The following is a 19,987-nucleotide window of genomic DNA, read 5'->3' as shown; positions in this document are numbered from 1 at the left end:
GACAAGCCAGTAGTTCAAAATTAACAACCTTTTGTTTTGAATCTTGTTTCTACTCTCACCCACCTGCTCAAAATATGGGGTGAGCATTGAACTTTGAATGACAAATAGGAAGAATTCATTGTGGTTTATTGTTTACTTACTCTATTTAAAAAATTTATTTTGGTTAGCACTATTAGATACTTTGGCCCCAAATATGTAATTTAAAGGCCTGATCTTTCTTAACTTATTTGCTGACATTAGCAATCTTTGGATAACACAAAAAGTATAAAATATACCAGAAAAATAAATATTGATCTTTTACTACTTCAGATACTTCCTGTCAGATAATTTATAACTAAACAGTTAAATGATTGTCAATTCATCATTTTTTCATTAATATAAAATGACTTTTTTTAAAGTATAAAATAGAGTTTGATTAAAATTTTCAATGGAGATATCAAGGTGTATAAATGTGCACATGTTTATGTGAATATTAAGAAACCACAAGAATCCTCTGTACTTTCTTTAGGAAAAAAATCATTTTTCAGGAAATTTGCATTGATATAATTGCAAATGTACTGTTGAATTCCACAGTGAGAATCAACAACTGACTGATTCATTCAGCTATGCATTTGCAACAGCTTTGAGATGAAAATTAGATGAATTTTAACAGTAAATTGTAAAGCCTAAAGTGTTTATAGCAGTCCTACAGCTATGTATCATCATATTTCAACTGATTTCATTTGTAATACTCACTGAACCTGAGGAACATAAAAAAGTTTAGTTCTTTCAGAAGACATTGCTATTTATAATTGGTCGGTCTCATTGTGCCTCTGCTGAAAAATATACACTTTACAGTTGAGCATTCTTTCATTTCTACTGACTAGAATGTTATATTAAAAAGGAGAAGCAATGTGGAAAGAGGAAGGGCCTTCAGTTAAAACAACACTGGCTTACATACTGGCTCAACCAGTATTCAACTATAGGCAGGCTATATTTTCAGACTCAGCCATTATTCTGTGCTATGTCTTGAAAATTGAGTCAATCCCCCAACCATGCCAAAAACGAAGGAAGTAGGAGAGGAACTTCTGGGTGCATTTTGAATTGTTGATGGAATTTGGTAGTTTGTCAGATTTTCTCCATTTGACTCAAAAGTCACAGGGCACACAGTAAACATTTACTCATTCATTCACACACACACACACACACACACACACACACAATGGAAAAAGGTTATACATTTTTGGGAAGAGAGCTTCCATACACAATATTCAAGAACGTATTAATCAAAGTTGAAATCATAAACTGCTATAGCAAATAATCCCCAAATGTCAGCTGTTTGATGCAATAAATGTTTATTGCTCACTTACTTCAAACAAACAAACAAAAAAACAAGATATTTTTTTTTTTTTACTGGTTTCTTTTCAGCCTTTAAAAAATGTCATGTCATTCTATCTTTAACCTCTCATAGCTCAAGGCATTGATAGCTATATTCTTCCTATATCCACAAGCAAATCACGTCAAATTAGGAAATATTTTAGGAGTTCAGGCCTCCCGTTGAAAACAGGTTTAGAATAAATCATTTTGCCTACAAGTTTATGATCTTGTGTTGATCAAAAATGAATTCTAGGCACCCATACACTGGGGGAGCATACAAAGATGCTGGGTGGTGAGAATTGTCAATAAGAATGATTAGCCCCCGCAAGAATTACTGCAATCTCGTGATAAAACTTGAATGGAGGAAGAGATGAGCAAAGGAAGTGGTTTCTTGAGATGGAATCTACTTCTGGTGAAGATGCTGTGAAGATTGTTGAAGTAACGGCAAGAGATTTAGAATAGTACATAAACTTAGTTGATGAAGCAGTATCAGGGTAGAAAGAGATTTACTCCATTTTTTAGAGAAGTTATTTTTTAAAAAAATTTAATGATCTTCTTATTTTTTAGAGAGAGAGAGAGAGACAGAGCATGAACATGGGAGGGGCAGAGACAGATAGGGAAATACAGAATCTGAGCTGTCAGCACAGAGCCCAAGGCAGGGCTTAAACTCAGGAATCACATGATCATGACCTGAGCCAAAGTTGATGCTTAACCAACTGAGCCACCCAGGTGCCCCAAGAAGTTCTACAGTGGATAAAATGCTTTCAAACAGCATGACATGCTACAGAGAAGTCGTTCTTAAAAGGAAGAGTCTGTTCATGTGGCAGAGTTCACTGTTGTCTTACTTTAAGAAATTGATGCAGTCATCCCAGGCTTCGGCACTCACAACCTTCATCAGTCAGCAGACATCAACATCTAGGCAAGACCCCCACCAGCAAAAAGACTACAACTCACTGATAGCTTAGATGATGATCAGCATTTTTATTTCTTTTTTAATTTTTTAATGTTTATTTATTTTTGAGAGAGACAGAGACAGAATGCGAGTGGGTTGGGGCAGAGATAGAGGGAGGCACAGAATCTGAAGCAGGCTCCAGGCTCCTAGCTGTCAGCACAGAGTCTGACGCGGGGCTCGAATTCACAAGCTGTGAGATCATGACCTGAGCTGAAGTCGGAGGCTCAACCGACTGAGCCACCCAGGTGCCCCAGCATTTTTTTATTTTTTAATTAAGTTATTTACACTTTGTTAGGCATAATGCTAGTACACACTTAATGGGCTACAGTAGAATTTGTATACGCACTGAGAAACCAAAAAATTCATTTGACTTTATGACAATATTTGCTTTATTGTGGTGGTCTGGAATTGAATCTGCAATACTCCTAGTATGCCTGTAATTTGAAACTACACCCTGTGAGTTCTCTAAAGGCATTTTCGTTAGGTGTTTATATTTTTTAAAGAACAAATCAGGATAATGACAGTTTTTAAGAATTTTAACATGATCATTTCCAATGTGCCAGAAAAAAATATAAGTTGATATTATGTATTACATATCATGTATTGTTTATATTTGAGGTTTTTTTGAAAAAATGTATTTTGAGTATAGGAGAGAAATCATTATCTGTATTGGTGAGAAACATAGCTTTCTAAGAAAAGCGAAATTTTCAGATAATCCAAAGATAAGATTTTCTCCAGTACTTTAAATTGTAGGCCTTATTAAACATTTCATTTAAGCTTTTGGATTTTCTGTTCATCTCTTGTGGAGACATAGAAATAGAAATTTTCAAACGCTGATAACTACAGACAAAGCAAGAAGACTGCTTTGAAATCATCCAAAGGTAAAATAAATGCTGACGTAAGTCTGATCAACTTAATTCATTCAGGGATGATAACCTTTCAGAAGAGAGAATTGGAAGAATAGTCTGGTAGTTTCAGATGACAAATTGCTGATCAACAGAGTAAAGAAATAGACAGCAGATAATCATTTTTGAGTCTATATTAGACAATATAGTCAGAACATTGAGATACAGAACCTTATACCTGTAGGTTAAACAAATATCATCAGATAACTTTGCTTGAATTACTTAAATTATAAACTTTTATTAGTCTTATCCTTTTCTTATAATCCAAAGCATCATCCAGTTGTTTTGCTCTTCTAAAGCCAAAGTTCCTTTGTGTGATAACATTGTGATCAGTTTGAAAATAAGGATTTTACCTGAACTTCCCTTGATTCTCAAGGGCCTTCATTTCTTTTTTTTTTTTTTTTTTTTAATTTTTTTTTTCAACGTTTATTTATTTTTGGGACAGAGAGAGACAGAGCATGAACGGGGGAGGGGCAGAGAGAGAGGGAGACACAGAATCGGAAACAGGCTCCAGGCTCTGAGCCATCAGCCCAGAGCCCGACGCGGGGCTCGAACTCACGGACGGCGAGATCGTGACCTGGCTGAAGTCGGACGCCTAACCGACCGCGCCACCCAGGCATCAAGGGCCTTCATTTCTATACAAACTTATTTTTATTTTCAATAATTCACAACAGAGACTCTGGTTATACATGTGGGCATGGCTAGACCATAAACACTGCTAGAACTTAGAATTATATAGGAACCCCAGGAAGCCAAACCACAATGTCTATGGTAATCACCGTGGGTTGGTCAGTGATTGCAGACTTCTCTATTTTTACCCCTACTTCCAATTTAGGAACAACCAGAGATCTCAGAATATGTTCCCCAAATCAGTTGTAAAAGATATCCCACTTGCCATTAGCCCACCCCCAGTGTCCACTTGTCAACAGCCTCCAATCAGAACATACCTGAAGCCCCACACCCCTAGTTTATTGTGCTATAAAATTTCCTATATCCTGCAAAACATTTGAATTCCTGCCAGGGGGCCATGGCTGGCTCAGTCAGTAGAGCATGCAGCTCTTGACATTTGAGCCCCAAGTTGGGCATAGAGATTATAAATACGTACATATGTACATATATATGTACATATATACATAAAATCTGAATTCCTGCCAAACACAAGAGATGGAGACTGATTCCCTTGCTGTAGTAAGTTCTGAATAATTAGCCTCCATTTGTTCTCATTTTGATGGACTGCGTTTACTTCTACATACCATATAGCTCTCTGTTTTGATCAGGTTTCCTTCTTCAGCATCCCACTAACTTACCTTGCTGTGCAAGCTGGATTTTTACTCATCCATGAGGGGTAATGGGAACTTTAGGACTCATGGTGGTTTTTATGTTCTTATGTCAGTTTACTGCTGTCTGTCAGAAGCTGTTTCTCAACTCTTAAGGCATCCACTTTCTACAAAGGTCTGTGGAGATGAGAATGAAAACCTTTCAAAAGGCAAATGTATAATTCTCTGGATAGATGGGATATGTATAATATGTATGTGAGGCTTTCAGATGCACAAAGTGAAGAATAAAATGAGAAAATCAGTGTTACACACACACACACACACACACACACACACACAGATTTCCTGTCACATATTCAGAAGTTTAGAAATTTTAACTAGCAAAGAGATCTTCATTGTTTTATTCTCCTGGAGAAGCGTTCATAGTCCTTTTATAAATTCTACAGTTTACCATTAAGAAGTTTTTAGCTGTCACTGAGTTGAGAGACTCTAAAGGGATATAAATATGTTTTTTTTTCCTTTTTTTAATCTGAAGAGTGATAAATTTGATGAATCCTAAGGAAGACAACTTAAAGACCTTCAAATGTCATAGCATTTGCCATTATTTTATAATCTTAAGATTATGTAGCTTTCAAAGGATTGTGTATAATTATGGGTTTAAGGATTTTCAGACTTCATATGTGTTAATTAACTAAGCTATTATTGTATTCATATTCAAATTATATCAACTTTATGTATCAGTAGAGGTTCCCTTTGGACTGGCTTTTGTGTCTTTCTGCCATATATGAATAGTCTTTGAAAACGTTCTTAGCTTCTGGCACAATTGAGTGTATCATGCTCTCCTCTGTGTCCTGCCTCAGAATCAAAATGAAAAAAAAAAATTTCTTCAGAGAATGCTGTATTTTCTTTGTGACAAATTTATAGAAAAATAGATATCAGAATCTGAGCACTGAAGGCATTGTGGAATTGCCATTTCAGTGGGAAAACCCAGAAAAACTAGGTTTTTATTTTTATTTCTGTTTTTGTAAAGTTATATTGATCTTTCTAATATAGTAACTATATTTTTTTACAGCTAAGCACTTTATTATATGATTGTACTGTTTTTTCTTGTTTTGAAAATACTAACTGCTAATAAAGTATATAATTAATTAAAATATGTAATTACCTATCTTTTCTAACTAGAATGCCAGACAGTAGTTTCAAAATAATATATTTATACCAAAAGAAGCTTACTGAATAGAGTTCAAAACTTTCTGTGTATTTCCTAGTATTTTAATAATGTATGGCACCTTGAATTTTTATTCAAATTACTTTGGTCTTGATAAGTAAATATCTCATGGAGAGTTGAGTTTGCTTGATTCAGGTTCCTTTTGCTTCTAGGACATTGATGCTGCAGATAATTCTTTATTCTTACAAAGTAGAGTCTTTTAGTCCCTAGTCTTTTCTTGGAAAAGATTAAGTACTGGGGAAAAGAGTCAGACCCAAAGGATAAATATTGTACAATTTCACATATATGAAGCATCCAGAATAGGAAAGTTCTTAGAGAAAGAAAGTAGAACTGAGGTTATTCAGAACGGGAGGATGGGAAATGAGAAGCTGCTATTTAATGGGTACAGAATTTCCAATTGGCATGATGAAAAAACCTGGAAGTGAATTGCCAGAGTTGTTAATATATTCTGGTTACAAGTTCTTAGATTATTTATATATATGTTTTTTTTTAACCCGCGTCTTCTCTGTTGATTTACTAGATGATCCCTTTGGCTGTATACAAGGTATTAATGATAGTAAAGTCCCAATCTATCATTTTTAAGTTTTATCCTTAGTGCTTTCTGCTCTTACCCACACTACCCCTCCAAAAAAAATGTTTGACTCTAGATTCCCAAGTCCTTTCTGCGTTTTATTCTACATGTTTATAATTTTAATTCTCAGATTTACATCTTTAGTGTAATAGAGGTTAATGTGTATATATGCATACATATACATAATTTGTCAAGTTACATATATGCATATATCAAATTATTGTAGCACCATTTTTAAGAATGACTTTCTTTTACTCATTAAATTGTGTTATTATTTTTTATTCATTCTATATAGATGGATCTACTTTTGGAATCTTGTTTTGTTTTTTGTTTTTCCATTCAACTGTTTATCTATCCCTTAGTCAATACGATGCAGTCTTAATTACTGTAATCTGATAATACAAACCATCTATGTTTATTTTTCTTTTCCAACATTTTTTGTATATATCCTATATCATTTGCAGTTTTGTATTTTTACATAGTACTCATGAATTGCTATGAAATATACCTGTAGGAATTTTGATGTAATGAAATTGAAGTATAGATTAATTTGAGGAACATTGGTATCTCTGCAATAAATACCACATCATCTGTTTAATAGACATGATACATCTATGCATTTAATAGGTCATCTTTAATTTTTTCAACAATGTTTTCTAGTTTTATATACATTTATTCCTAAGTATGTTATGTATACTATTGTAAATGCTATTTGCCTGGAATATCAGTCTCATTTCTCTGCCCTACTCTCAGCCTTCAACAGACTCCATACACCTGCACTTCTTTCCCATCCTGTTTCTTTTTTTTTTTTTTTTAATTTTTTTTTCAACGTTTATTTATTTTTGGGACAGAGAGAGACAGAGCATGAACGGGGGGAGGGACAGAGAGAGAGGGAGACACAGAATCGGAAACAGGCTCCAGGCTCTGAGCCATCAGCCCAGAGCCTGACGCGGGGCTCGAACTCACGGACCGCGAGATCGTGACCTGGCTGAAGTCCGACGCTTAACCGACTGCGCCACCCAGGCGCCCCAACCCATCTCCTGTTTCTACTCAGTCACTGCTGACTGCTTCCTAGTACTCGGAATATGGCCCAATGTATACCTATAGACTTCCCTTCTCTTGCCCTGCCTTCAGACTTTAAGAGGCTCAATGTTCCAGCACTTAAGGGAAAGAGTTCTTTCTCACTGCCTCCCTCCAGCTCCAGGTGACAGCAAATTCATAGTCCATGTAAGGCTCAGATGTTTGAGTTCTCAGTTATCCTTTCCTTAACCTTCACCAGGCTTGCTGTGTCTGTGGTTCAGATGGTATCTCTCACAGCTTTTCTGCCCTGCCCTCACTCTTTCTTGTGAGCACTCAGTGAAGCTTCATGCAGAGAGCTGGCATTTTTCGTGTTGGGGGCTCCTAAGGACTCTAAACCCCTGTGCCAGCCCATAAGATAGCTTTAAACATGTGTTAAATTTTATCAATTTATCTTATTTTCTCTTAGCCACTGTGGATCCTTCTTTTGCTATGTTCTGCTGAGAATAAAATCAGCCATAGATCTCATCTCTCTTAGGAGAGGTTTGCCATTTACTCCTGTGTGTGTGTGTGTGTGTGTGTGTGTGTGTGTGTGTGTGTGTTCACGTGCGTGTGTGTATATGTCTGTCCTTCCCTGTTCATCCCCTCAGCTCACTAATGGATGTTAAGAAAGAAACAAGCAAATTATAATTTATAGGTTTTCTGTCCTGTTATTATTAGGACAGGATTGATATTTTCTTACAATGTTGTTCTTCCTAAGCTGCAGCTGGAGCCCCACTACATTTTTATTTCCATCTGTGTCACCTCTACTCTGCCTAGGTAGAGTTCAATTTCAGAGGTGGTCACGATAACCTCCTTTTTCTATCCAACATTTTTTGGTGTTTATGACATTTTATAGCATTTAATATAGGAAAAACTCAGTTGGGGCACCTGGTGTCTCAGACAGTTAAGCCAATGACTCTTGATTTCAGCTCAGGTCATAAATCTCACAGTTTGTGAGTTCGAGCCCTGCATTAAGCTCTCTGCTGACAGCATGGAGCCTGCTTGGGATTCTCTTTATCCTTCTCTCTCTGCCCCTCCCCTGCTAACATTCTCTCTCTCTATCTCAAAATAAACAAACCTAAAAAAAAAAGAAAAATTCGGTTAAAAATGTAACAAGTATTTACACATGAATACTTATGAAATATACAGTTTATAGAGTGCAGTTGGCTGTTTGAGTTTCTCAGAACAACATGGAAAGACCACTGGACATAGAACTGGATTTAAAGCTGGACATTAAACTCTGAGACCTTGAACATATATCTTTAAGTTACTGTTTCTCAAATTTTTTATCTATAAAATAGAAATTAAAACACCCACCACAAGGAATTCATTAGCATTAAATGAGTTAATGTGTAGTATAGAGGAGTATATGGCACACAATATATATACTGATGTATTGATGTAGTATAGAGAAGTATATGGCACACAGGTGACTGATCTCTGTTCCCTGAATCTGAATATAAACCTAAATATCGGAAATTAGTCAAACACAGATATAGCAAATTATAGTTCACCTAAAACATAAAACAAATGACATATTTTAGTTATCCCTACAGGCTGTGTTATGGTTATTTTTTATTGTCTACAACAACAAAAAAATAAAGATTTTACAGAATCATTGACTAATAAATGTGACAGCAAGGGACTTCCATTTAGAAAAAAAACTCTTTAATTTCTCACTTTAAAGTTTTTTTTTTTTTCATATATTGATGACTTTTCCTTTTCAAGAAATTTTTGAATTGTGATTCAGATCTACAAAGGCTAGTTTGATGGCATTAAATTTACGTGATATGTTACAGGATTTCTCCGTTGTTGTTGTGGCTTGGGTGTTGAAATTTTTTTCTTTCTTTCTGTTTTCTCTTTGTTGTAGTTTTACTTACGTGTCACTTTCCACTATGTGTTTATTTTAAAATATTTTATATTTTCTTAGATCAGTAATAACAGCTGTTTTAACAAAGGCAAGGATGAGGAGTTTGGCCAATTCATGAGTTAAAGTTGCTGCTCTTCCGTTGGAAAGCAGCTTCTTTGATTTTTGGTGCCTTATTGATAGAGAGGGTTGATTTTGTGAATGTTTTCTGTTGTTTGTTTGTTTGTTTATATAGAAAACTTAATTTTGACTGCTTACATCCTTCTTTACCTTCACTACCAAGGCTCTGAGGGAAGCTTTTCCCTTCTAAATCACCTCCCTCCTTCCAGAAGTCCCCCCTTTCTTATCCGTTTTCCTGTGGCCACTGAGGTGATCAACCTAGCCTCAGCTTGAAATATTTTTCCTTTAGAGTAGGACTTTCCTCTTCCTGAGGAATCTCCATTAAATGTTGCTTCTGCATTATGGATGCAGCAGGCTGTGGAATGAAATGAGATGTTCATATCATCACTCACATGATTGTAAGCTGTAGTATTCTGTCTCTCACTCATTCCAGGCAAGGGTTATGGGTGGTTTTCTTTGTTCTCTTTGTTGACCTGGATGGTTTGGGGATGATGTATGGAGATATTCAGATTCAGGAACTTCCATTATTTTTCAGGAAATGCCATGTCATAGGAAGTGTCAATTTATATGAAAGAAATGAAATTATTTTTAAACTTGTAGTTTTTTGATTTTTTTTATCTCATTTATAAAAAAAGACAAATGGTAAGAAAAAGCTTACTCTCTATGGTTTTACTTAAGTATAAATCATCTAAATTCTGTGCATCCCATATATACAATATAATATGTTTTGACATAGATATTCAGGAAGCTTCTTTTTGCATGATATGGTGTTACTGGAAGTAGTACATACGGGAACAGGTCCTTGCTTAGCACTGTTCTGTGATCACAGGTTACCATGGGACTATGAAGTGCAAAAACAAGATATGTTTAAGTTTCCATTAACCCCTTACCATGCAGTGAGGACTATATATAGTCATGACAGCATCACTACAGTCAAGGTAAAGGACATTTCAAAGTATGTTCATGCCTCTTTGTAATCAGTCCATCCCTCTCTCTTTACCCTTCCTTAGGAAACCTCTGATCTGCTTTATCTTATATAGCTTAGTTTGCATTTTCTAGAAAGTTATATAAATGGTGTCTTACAGTATGTACACTTTGGGGGTCTAGCTTCTTTCTTGTAGTATAATTAGTTTGAGATTCATTCAAGTTGTTGAATATAACAATAGTTGAATTAGATAAATTAAGCATACATTCTCCTAATATGTTCTCCAAAGTACTTTTTCTTTTCTAGATCTTTTTAAATCCCATATAAATTTTAGAATCAGCTTGACAATTTCTATATGAAAGTCTGTTGAAATTTTAATTGGAATTGTAAGTTCTCTATAGATATAATTGGGGACAATTGACATCTTAATTATAATTATTAAATTTATGTGTCAGCCTTACGAGGCTAAAGGATGCCCAGATACCTGGTAAAACATTATTTTTGGATGTGTCTATAAATACGTTTCTGGAAGAGTTTAGCTTTTGAATCAGTAGAATAAGTAAAGACTGCCCTTGCCAATGGGGATGTATACCATCCAATCTCTTGAAGGTTTGAATAGAACAAAAAGATGGAGGAAGGGGAAATTTGCTCTGTTTGCTTGAGTTGACACATTTACCTTCTTTGGCCCTTGGACATTGGCACTCCTGATTCTTGGGCCTTTAGACTTGGACTGGGACACTATCATCTTCCCTGGTTCTTAGACCTTAGGATCAAACTCTATTACACAACCAGCTTCCCTGGTTTCCCAGTTTGCAGTTAGCAGATTGTGGAACTCCTCAGCCTCCATAATCCTGTGAGCTCAGTCCTGCAATAAATCTCTCCCTAGATAGACATAGAGATATAGAGCTAGAAATAGAGAGAGAGATAGAGATAGAGATAGAAATAGAGATAGAGATAGAGATAGAGATAGATAGATAATCTTCTATTGCTTCTGTTTCTCTGGAGAACCCCAACTAATACAAACATGTTGTGTCTTTTGATGCATCAGGTTACTATATTTCTAAATTCATTCAGATATTAGTCAATTTTATCTTTTTCAGTTTAGAAGTCTTGTACATCTTTTGTTTAATTCCTAAAATGTTATGTATTTTTATATTGTTTGATTTCTAATCATTTGTTGCTAGTATATAGAAATGCAATTTACATTTGAATTTTGATTTATATCTTCCAACCTTGATAGATGCACTTACTAGGTATAATAGGCTGCTTTTTTAGATTTTTACAATTTTCTACATAGATAATCATTTAGTCTATGAATAAAGACATTTACTTATTGCCTTCCAAACTATGATTTCATTTATTTTTGCTACCTTACTGTGCTAGCTACAACTTCCAATATAATTTTTAATAGAAGAGGTAAAAACAGATTTTTTACTTATTTCTAATCTTCAAGAAAAAAAACATTATTTTTCACTAAAAATGATTAAATATATTTTCTCACATATACCCTTCATCTGATTGAGAAAGCTTGCTTATATTACTAGTTTGCTAAGGGTTTTCACCATAAATGGAGACTGAATTTTGTCACATGCCTGAGGTGATAATAGATATTTTCTTTGTTAATCTGGTGATAGGATAACTTTTTAAAAAAATATTAAATCGTCCTTGCATTCCTGGGATAGCCCCACTTGGTCATGATGCGTTATCTTTTTTGTATATCATTGAATTTGATTTGCTAAAAATTTTGTTACAGAATCATATATCCGTGTTCATGAGGGTTGTTGCTCTGTAGTTTTCTTATAATGTCTTCATTTGTTTTGTATATCAGAGTAATGCTGGTTTCATAAAATGAGTTGAGAAGTGTTTCCTACTAACTCTCTTTTCTGAAAAAGTTGTAAAACTGGAATTATTTCTTTCTCAAATGTTAGGAGGAATTCCCTGGTGAAGTCATCTGAAATTGGGATATTGTGTGAAAGTTTTATCTACCAAATCAGTTTCTTTCATAGATAAATATTTAGGTTATATATTACTTAGTGAATGAATTTGGTAGTTTGGTAGAATGAATTTGGTGTCATTCAAGATGTTTGCCCATTTCATCTTGACTTTTGAATGCATTGACATACAGATCTTCATACCATTCCTTTATCAAGTTGTTAAGACTTAGAATACTTGCAGTGATGTCCCCTTCCTTTTTGCTGACATTGATAATTTATTTTTTTCTCATATTTTATAATCAACCTAGCAGGAGGTTTGTCAGTTTTATTCATGTTCTCAAAGGAAAATCTTTTTGTTGTATTAATATTCTCCATTAGTTTTCTGTTTTCTATTTCCCTGTTTTTTGTCTTTATATTATTTATTTTCCTTTAATTTTAGTTTAATCTTCCCCCTCTCTTTTTCTAACTTTCCAAGGTAGTTAGGTCATTAATATTGTTCTTTCTCTCTCTCTCTCTCTTTTTTAATGACTGTGTTCAGTTCTACCCTTTTTTCTCCAAGCATTGCTTTAGCTGAGACTTAGAAATTGATATATTTGATTTTTTGTTGTTATTGATGTATAGGTTATTTAGAGGTATATTGTTTCCTTTGCCCATATGGGGAGATTTCCAGATAGCTTCTTGTTATTAATTACTAATTTAGTTCCAGTGTAGACAGTTAATAAATGATGTATGATTTAAATCCAGTGAAAATATTGATAGGTATTTAATGGCCCAGAATATGATCTGTCTTGTTACATGTTCAGTATGCGCTTGATGAGTGTGTCTTCTGTTGTTCAGGGAATGATGTCTTATAAATATCAGTGAGCTTATTTTGGTTCATTAATGGTTTCAAATTATTTTTAATTCTGAATTTTCAGAGATGCAGCCTCCCTTCAAATACTAAGATTTGACTGTACTCTATATTCAGGTCTTAGATTTATGTTAAGTGGGAATTCACAGAAAATGAAATGATTATTGTATTTCTGCCTTCATGTTTAGTGTGTTGTGTGGAACACAATGTTGGAAAGGCAGCAACATCATACTTTTTTTTCCTCTGAAATAGAGATATCTTTAAGTAATACAACTATGTATTAGGAAAAAAAATGTTGAATGAGGAGAAATACTTCCCAAATTCTAGACAAACATTTTTGTAGTAAATCAGCTTTAAAGATCAACAGAAAGTGTAAGCTCATAGGGATAGAATAATAAGAATAAAGATTATAAAATAGATTTTAAAAATGATATCATGACAGACAAATGTTGGTGAAATTTCGTGGACTTTGGTTCTATGTAACCTTATTTTATTATTTGTTTATTAAATTTGTATTGGAAAATTAGTAAATGTCTAAAAACTTCAAATAGATATGAAAAAATAGTTAATAATTTCATCTCAGATATCTTATTCAGCATTACTTGAAGTGGTTAAAAAATAATTTGGTATGTATTAGTTGATTCTGATCTGTTTTTTGTGTTTCTTCTAAGTCTCTGTATCTTGACTTACATTAGGAATATAATAATTTATTACTCCAAAATTCAAGATTGTCTGTCACCAAAAACTAAACGGTTAAACTCATTCACGTTATGTTAGTATTAGTCAAAATTCTCCAGAGAAACAGAATTAATTAGATGTATGCACAGAGAGACAAAGAAAGATGTTTATTACAAGGACTATTAGTTGTTGTGACTGTGGAGGCTGTCAAATACCAGGATCTGCAGGGTGGATCAACAAGACGAAGACACCGTAGAGAATCAATGGTGCAGTTGCAGTGTGAAAACTGGCCAGCTTGAGACCCAGGAAGAGCTAAGTTGGTGTGTTTGTTGGAGTCTGAGGCAGGAAAAAAGCCTATGCCCCAGATCAAAGATCATCAGGCAGGAAGAATTATTTACCTCTCTTGGGGAATGGTTAGCTCTTTTGTTCTGTTCAGGCTTTCAACTAACTAATAGATTAGGCCCACCCACATGATGGAGTTCAATCTACTTTACTTAGTCAATTTAAATGTTAATCGTCTCCAAAATACCCTCATAGAAACATCCAGTATCTGGGCAAGTATCTGGGCACCCCATGATCCAGTCAAGCTGACATATAGAATTAACCATCATCCACACCATGGGGAAGTGACTGATCAAAGAGTTATGTGCTATACACTTAAAGGGTACTTGGCATGTAAAGGGCACCATTTCTGTGCCCTTTTACAAATAAAAACAATTCCAGTTGAGAAAGTATGCATATACAATCAAAGTTAGCCAAGCACTTGTTCTAAGTTGGACCCCCTTCAGGCTCTAACTCTAGGTGGTTATATGAAGTAGTCTTTATAGTAGATATACTGTCCTGATATTTAAATTATAGCTGCATGACAATACACATGGTAGCATTATAGTACATAGAAATAGAAGAGGAAACAGTTATAAAAACTGGAATTTAGATATGTTATATATGTGTTTGTATAAAACTGAATTCTAGAATCACTGTGTGAGCTACAGGCCAACAGGGAGGCATGAGTTTTATTAAAGATGTTTCTCTGAGATCCTTTAGTAGAAAAAAATGCCTCAAACGCCAATCACTGCCAAGACAGCCATAATTTTATACATCTGATTCACAATAGGAGTATGAATATCATTTCTTGGTGCACTGATATCTGTCTCTTGTCAGGTAGTTTCCTCACATTTCGTCTCTTCGTCCTTGACAAGTTGGAATTAGAGTCTTCAGTTTCAAAGTGATTGATGTGAAATGTTGTTATGATAAAAGCTGCTATGATACCAAGAAAACCAAAACCAGAAGCAAAACATAAGATAAATAATCCCTAACAACATAACTTCGAATGCAGCAATATTTTCAAAGCGCCTCCTCCGCCCACCCCCCCCCCCACACACACACTTGCACAATGTTTCTTGTCATTTGCACTGGATAAGAAAGGTAGTAATTTTTCTTTCAATAACTTCTGGATATATTCCTACTAAAGTTATGTTGCTTTTGAAATTTTATTAGCCAGTTAAAATTTTTATTCCCAGTATTTGGAGACTTGTGGAATGTATTGGGGACCTCAATCTTCCTTCCACAAAGTAGGCTATCCATGATAGGAGCACCTCAATTGGAGCCAAGTGCCACACTATGAATATGAGTCACGCTTGTCTTGTATTTCTCTGATGCCACTTGGATGGATGTCTTCATTTTCTCACCTTCCTCCAGAAGATCACTTATATGTGATTAAATCCAATGCAAATTAAATCCATAGTCCAATGAATTTAGACAGGCTCCAGATTGGGAAGCGAACTTAATGGAATCAATCCACATAGCTTAAGAGAGGGTGATGAGAAGGATGTGGTTTTGAAAATCAATTCAAGTGAATGGCTTGTTGCCAGAAATGGAAATCCATATTTCACATTTAACATCTAATTAGGTCAAATGTACTGTTTTTGCATGGGTTTCTAATGTTAAATGAATGTAAATGGGTGGTTTTTCAAAGTCATTGGAGGTATTGATGGGTAATTTTTCCTTAAAAATTATGATACTTAATTTTACTCCAGAATTTTTGGTATAAGACATTTTATTAGGACCTAGCTCCATGAGATATTAAAACTAATAAGAACTAATATATACCTATATAATGAAAATGAATTCTATGTAAACTTATATATATTTAATCTAATTTCTAGATTTGTTAGATAGTGCTTTTATATGTGACCTGTAAAAGGAAAGCATTTAATATTTGATAAGTGATATTTTTATTTCATGAAATTTAATAAAGGTGATAGCACCTTTATGTCTTCTCTTATCTTTTTATTTTAAAAAGTGTTTATTTAAAGAAATACCTCAAAGAATTTATAATAATATAGTGACATTTAATGTACCCACCAAACAGTTGGAGTACATCCTAATATCGGTGTAATTTTCTCAGATCATATGTATAGTATTGATATCTCTTCTTCCTCAGAGGAAATCACTACAAGAAATTTGGATTTTATAATATATTCATACTTTCCATTAAATGTGCATACTCATACATATTTTATAATATTTGAATTTTAATAAATAAGACAATATATATGTATTTTTCTGATTCTATTATTTACATTGTGTTTTGAAACTTATGTTAATATCTGTCATCTAGTTCATTCACTTTAAGTACTTTATATCACTGAGCATTTCACAAATTATGTATCCATTTACTTTTTTATTATTTAAAAACATTTTGTTTAAAGTTTACTTATTTTAAGAGAGAGAGAGAGAGCAAGACAGCAGGATTGGGGCAGAAAGAGAGAGAGTGAGAGAATCCCAAGCAGACTCCACACTGTCAGCACAGAGTCCTCTGCAGGGCTTGAACTCATGAACTGTGAGATCAGGACCTGAGCAAAGACCAAGAGTCAAATGTTCAACCGACTAAGCCACCCAGATACCAGTCCATTTTATTTTTGAAGGTCATTTATGTTGTTTCCAGTTTCTTAAAGTTTATTTATTTATTTTGATGGAGAGAGCAGGTGAGGGGCAGAGAGAGAATGGGACAGAGAGAATCCCAAGCAGGCTCCCCACTGTCAGCGCAGAGCCCCATGGGTGGCTCTATCTCACAAACTCTGAGTCATGACCTCAGCCGAAATCAAGAGTTGGATGCTTACCTGATGGAGCCACCCAGGTACTCCTCCAATTTCTTGAACTGTGCTACAATAAACATTCCTGTAATTATGTACTTTTGCATATATAGCTATCTGGAATATACTTAAAGGTGAAATTTCTAATATATTGCCAAATTGTTATCCCCATTAGATTCACCAGTATTTATTCTCATTGACAGTTTGTAAACATTCTTATTTTTTCATCCTTGACAACATTTTGCCTTCACAGACTTTTATACTCAGAATCCTCCACTGTAGGTAGAACTAAGTATTTGCATACACCGAAAAAGGCAGGTGAGCAACCTCAACTTCAGTGGAAAACACCTTCCGTGTACTAGTGTCCATGTTTTGCTGCTAACCCTGGTCACATCAAATTAAGAGATCCATCTACTTGGTGGTGTGTATTTCCTAATCACTTGTCTCATTCTTCTAATTATGTTTTTAGTGTTTTTCTTTTGATTTGTAGTTTTCTTCAGATCTCTTGAATGCTAATCCTCTCTCCATTATGTACATTGAAAATATCTTGAGTTTTGTCTTCTCTTTTTACTTTATTTATGTGAAAATATCAATTGCAATAAAGACAGTATCCTCAATATTTAATTTTATATTTTACTATTTTTGAGTGCTGTTCAAGAAATCATTCCCTGTCCCAAATTTCAAATATTCATATAAAAGGCTGCAAATTATGCTGTTCCATTTTGTGTCATTAATCTAATTTACATTTGCTTTACAAGTGTGGTGTATTGCGGGGCATCTACCCTCTACCTACCTCTTTTTACACACTTAATGAGTTATCCTTATGTCATGTATTGTGTAGATTTAAGATAGCTTTCAAGAAGCCATGGTATCATTATATGAAGTGCTAAAAAAGAAAAAAAAGGAATAATTTGTTATCTATCGGTCTACTCTAATCTGTTTTATAAGTTGCTTTCGCAGAATGCAACAGTCTTCTCCTAAATGTCCAAACACCACAGGTATTACCTAGAGTTTTTGAAGGATGCCTCACGTGCATTTATTAATCAGTTTTTTTGTTTGTTTGTTTGTTTGTTTGTTTGTTTGTAGCCACGATATTGTTTTCATGCCTGAGACATTGCTGTCAGGCCAGTCATCAAGGCTTTGCATTGGTATTCACCATGAGAGTATTAATATTTATACCAGGATGCTGTGTATTTAGGCTCCCCAAACCCAAGTCCTTATGATTTTGTAGTGGTTCTGTGCCAGAGTAGAGAAAGTAGCTATATCCTTAATTCTTTCCAAACATTCGAATCTGGACCTTTAACCCTCTGCTCTGTACACTGGTATCCACCTTATTTTAAAAATACTTTTAGGAGCACCTAGGTGGCTCAGTCGCTTAAGCATCTAACTCCTGATTTCGATTCAGGTCATGGTCTGTCATGAGATCAAGTCGCAGGTGGGGCTCAGTGCAGATTGTGGAGCCTGCTTGGGATTCTCTCTCTCTCTCTCTCTCTCTCCCTCTCTCTCTGCCTATCTCTCACTCATCCATGTATGCATGCTCACTCATTCTTGCTCTCTCTTTCTCAAAATAAATAAGTAAACCTCAAATTATTTAGGTTTATCTTCTGCTTATCTTCAAATAAGATAAGCTGCTTATCTTATCTTCAAATCTTATCTTCAAATCTTCTGTGGAATTTACACTGAATGGCTGTAAGTTGAATGATAAGTGGAGAATACCTGAAATTAAGCAATTTTACTGAACCAACTATTGTAACAGGACAATTTATAACTCTATCAAAGATCACTTGTATTGTTTTCTAATTGCTTATGAGTGTAATAAGATTTCTTGCACAAATCCTAAACTATAAATTTCTAGGGCATAATGGTAATAACTCTCTTTTTTGTGTTTAAGAGTTCAAGGCATGTGGTAGATTTAACTAGGTTCTCACCAATTTAGTAATTAATTATCACCAATAAAAAATGCTCTCTAAATTGCATGGGATTTATAGTTGTACAGACTTACATTTAAATCTTATTCCAAAACTTCATTATATAAAAAATTTTTCCATGAAACTTTTTCTCATGGGGAAAATGGGAACAGCATTGCCCAAATTATAATACATGTATATGAACTATACAAAGTAGAATAAAAATACAAAATGTCCTTGCCAATTACATATAAAAAGTAATCATCATAAACTCCCAAACCAATCACACTGCATTCTGTGCTATAAACACAGCACCTGTACTTTCATTTTTAATTAATTTATAGCAGGATTGCTATAGTCTTTGTATTCTCAGGGAATCTTGGGATTTCAGCTAAATATATTTTATAGTACCTCTTTTTTAGTGGCTAAAATATTTATAAATATAAGTTGACTTTTTTCACAACTTTCTCTGAGGTTGAGAATAAGAGCCAGTGTCTTGCAGGAGCAGGAGGACCTATTATTTAAATTGTTTGAGTAGAAACCAAAATAGCAGGAAATTTTAAAAATACATGCTAGAGAGACCCAGACTTTTAATTAAGAATAGTGGTTCTCAAGACTGGGACCAAAGCACTTTAGTGCTAAACCAAAGACTGGGTTGAGGGAAGCACTTCAGTTGTAAAATGTCAGAGGCACTCACCCTAGTCACTGTCCTAGTGGTTCTCAATCTTTAGCCATAATGAATTGAGGTTGTTTGAACTAATTTGGATTTAATAGCCATCTTGAATCATTGTAGTGAGAAAAAAGAAATGAACTAATAGCCCAAACCTGGACCATGTGCCCATCTTTGGACCAAATGAAAACTGGGACGAGACTGGATAAAATAAAAAAATACAAGGAAGAAAAAGCAGTTTATTTGTTTGTTTGTTTTCCTTAGGATTACAGCTAAACTGTACTCCCTAGCCTTCTAGGCATTTAAGTGGGGCCATATGAAACTAAAGACTAGCAAATTACCGGTTAGCAGAAGTGATATGTGCCACTACTAGGTTTGCCCATAAGAAACCAGCAATATTCATCTCTTTCCCCAGTGAACCTTGAGGATCCACAAGAATATTTCAAGGACTAAAGTAATAGCAGAGGCACAAGATGGAAATTTCTGGGGTCTCTGACTTAATGAGATCATCGGAAGCTCCATCTAACATGCTTCCTGTTCTTGATTAGATTTACCAGGGTAAGAAACCATATAACATATACAGAGGAATGTGT

This window comes from Leopardus geoffroyi, chromosome C1 (genome assembly GCF_018350155.1).
Source record: "Leopardus geoffroyi isolate Oge1 chromosome C1, O.geoffroyi_Oge1_pat1.0, whole genome shotgun sequence".
Taxonomy (NCBI): domain Eukaryota; kingdom Metazoa; phylum Chordata; class Mammalia; order Carnivora; family Felidae; genus Leopardus; species Leopardus geoffroyi.
The sequence above is the reverse complement of the archived record's forward strand: the minus strand, read 5'-3'. Positions refer to the sequence as shown.